Source organism: Mixophyes fleayi, unplaced genomic scaffold, assembly GCF_038048845.1.
Source record: "Mixophyes fleayi isolate aMixFle1 unplaced genomic scaffold, aMixFle1.hap1 Scaffold_2093, whole genome shotgun sequence".
In the NCBI taxonomy this organism is placed as follows: Eukaryota; Metazoa; Chordata; class Amphibia; order Anura; family Limnodynastidae; genus Mixophyes; species Mixophyes fleayi.
Window position 1 is genome coordinate 1 of NW_027446297.1, and position 2,500 is coordinate 2,500.

A 2,500-nucleotide genomic window follows, 5' to 3' on the forward strand; every position below is an offset into this window, starting at 1 on the left:
TGTTACTACTTTGATGGGAGACCACCTGAGAATACCAGGTGCTGTAGGTTTTTTTTTATTTTTTCTCTCTTGTTCCTGCTTCCTTCAATGCTGGTGTTGAGATGTATAAGAGATGTAGGTCAGTAGCCAAGAAATACCTACAGCGACACCACCTTGAAACAAGCCCAATCTCATCTGATCTTGGAAGCTAAACAGGGCCTGGCGTGGTTAGTACTTGGATGGGAGACCACCTGGGAATACCAGGTGCTGTAGGTTTTTTTTTTTCGTTTTTTTTTCTCTCTTGTTCCTGCTTCCTTCAATGCTGGTGTTGAGATGTATAAGAGATGTAGGTCAGTAGGCAAGCAATACGTACAGCCACACCACCCTGAAGAAGCCCAATCTCGTCTGATCTTGGAAGCTAAGCAGCACCGGGCCTGGTTAGTACTTGGATGGGAGACCACCTGGAAATACCAGGTGCTGTAAGATTTTTTATTCCGTTTTTTTTTCTCTCTTGTTGCTGCTTCCTTCAATGCTGGTTTTGAGATGTATAAGAGATGTAGGTCAGTATGCAAGCAATACCTACAGCCACACCACCCTGAACAAGCCCAATCTTGTCTGATCTTGGAAGCTAAGCAGGGCCGGGCCTGGTTAGTACTTGAATGGGAGACCACCTGGGAATAGCAGGTGCCGTAGGTTTTTTTTGTTTTGTTTTTTTTTCTTTCTTGTTCTTGTTTCCTTCAATGCTGGTGTTGAGATGTATAAGAGATGTAGGTCAGTATGCAAGCAATACCTACAGCCACACCACCTTGAAACAAGCCCAATCTCATCTGATCTTGGAAGCTAAACAGGGCCTGGCGTGGTTAGTACTTGGATGGGAGACCACCTGGGAATACCAGGTGCTGTAGGTTTTTTTTTTTCGTTTTTTTTTCTCTCTTGTTCCTGCTTCCTTCAATGCTGGTTTTGAGATGTATAAGAGATGTAGGTCAGTAGGCAAACAATACGTAAAGCCACACACCCTGAAGAAGCCCAATCTTGTCTGATCTTGGAATCTAAGCAGCACTGGGCCTGGTTAGTACTTGGATGGGAGACCACCTGGAAATACCAGGTGCTGTAGGATTTTTTTTTTCGTTTTTCTTTCTCTCTTGTTGCTGCTTCCTTCAATGCTGGTTTTGAGATGTATAAGAGATGTAGGTCAGTATGCAAGCAATACCTACAGCCACACCACCCTGAACAAGCCTGATCTTGGAAGCTAAGCAGGGTCGGGCCTGGTTAGTACTTGAATGGGAGACCACCTGGGAATAGCAGGTGCTGTAGGTTTTTTTTTGTTTTGTTTTTTTTTCTTTCTTGTTCTTGCTTCCTTCAATGCTGGTGTTGAGATGTATAAGAGATGTAGGTCAGTATGTAAGCAATACCTACAGCCACACCACCCTGAACAAGCCCAATTTTGTCTGATCTTGTAAGCTAAGCAGGGCCGGGTCTGGTCAGTACTTGGATGGGAGACCACCTGAGAATATCAGGTGCTGTAGGTTTTTTTTTTTTTTTTCTCTCTTGTTCCTGCTTCCTTCAATGCTGGTGTTGAGATGTATAAGAGATGTAGGTCAGTAGCCAAGGAATACCTACAGCGACACCACCTTGAAACAAGCCCAATCTCATCTGATCTTGAAAGCTAAACAGGGCCTGGCGTGGTTAGTACTTGGATGGGAGACCACCTGGGAATACCAGGTGCTGTAGGTTTTTTTTTTTCGTTTTTTTTTCTCTCTTGTTCCTGCTTCCTTCAATGCTGGTGTTGAGATGTATAAGAGATGTAGGTCAGTAGGCAAGCAATACGTACATCCACACCACCCTGAAGAAGCCCAATCTCGTCTGATCTTGGAAGCTAAGCAGCGCCGGGCCTGGTTAGTACTTGGATGGGAGACCACCTGGAAATACCAGGTGCTGTAGGTTTTTTTTTTTCGTTTCTTTTTCTCTCTTGTTTCTGCTTCCTTCAATGCTGGTTTTGAGATGTATAAGAGATGTAGGTCAGTAGCCAAACAATACGTACAGCCACACCACCCTGAAGAAGCCTGATCTTGGAAGCTAAGCAGCACTGGGCCTGGTTAGTACTTGAATGGGAGACCACCTGGGAATAGCAGGTGCTGTAGGTTTTTTTTGTTTTGTTTTTTTTTCTTTCTTGTTCTTGCTTCCTTCAATGCTGGTGTTGAGATGTATAAGAGATGTAGGTCAGTATGCAAACAATACCTACAGCTACACCACCCTGAACAAGCCCAATTTTGTCTGATCTTGTAAGCTAAGCAGGGCCGGGTCTGGTCAGTACTTGGATGGGAGACCACCTGAGAATACCAGGTGCTGTAGGTTTTTTTTTTTTTTTTCTCTCTTGTTCCTGCTTCCTTCAATGCTGGTGTTGAGATGTATAAAAGATGTACGTCAGTAGCCAAGGAATACCTACAGCGACACCACCTTGAAACAAGCCCAATCTTGTCTGATCTTGGAAGCTAAGCAGGGCCGGGCCTGGTTAGTACTT

The 2,500-nt window shown here is 44.4% G+C and overlaps 10 pseudogenes; all 10 read left to right on the forward strand.

Moving 5' to 3' along the window:
* The first annotated feature begins 135 nt into the window (after positions 1-135).
* LOC142121188 (5S ribosomal RNA) lies at positions 136-255 on the forward strand (annotated as a pseudogene).
* Positions 256-346: 91 nt separating this feature from the next.
* On the forward strand, positions 347-465 carry LOC142121224 (5S ribosomal RNA; annotated as a pseudogene).
* Positions 466-556: 91 nt separating this feature from the next.
* On the forward strand, positions 557-675 carry LOC142121360 (5S ribosomal RNA; annotated as a pseudogene).
* A 92-nt stretch (positions 676-767) lies between these two features.
* LOC142121162 (5S ribosomal RNA) lies at positions 768-887 on the forward strand (annotated as a pseudogene).
* Positions 888-1,187: 300 nt separating this feature from the next.
* Positions 1,188-1,296, forward strand: LOC142121262 (5S ribosomal RNA; annotated as a pseudogene).
* Positions 1,297-1,389: 93 nt separating this feature from the next.
* LOC142121213 (5S ribosomal RNA) lies at positions 1,390-1,508 on the forward strand (annotated as a pseudogene).
* Positions 1,509-1,593: 85 nt separating this feature from the next.
* On the forward strand, positions 1,594-1,713 carry LOC142121239 (5S ribosomal RNA; annotated as a pseudogene).
* A 91-nt stretch (positions 1,714-1,804) lies between these two features.
* On the forward strand, positions 1,805-1,923 carry LOC142121187 (5S ribosomal RNA; annotated as a pseudogene).
* A 292-nt stretch (positions 1,924-2,215) lies between these two features.
* Positions 2,216-2,334, forward strand: LOC142121214 (5S ribosomal RNA; annotated as a pseudogene).
* Positions 2,335-2,419: 85 nt separating this feature from the next.
* LOC142121157 (5S ribosomal RNA) overlaps positions 2,420-2,500 on the forward strand; it is a 120-nt pseudogene continuing 39 nt past the window's right edge.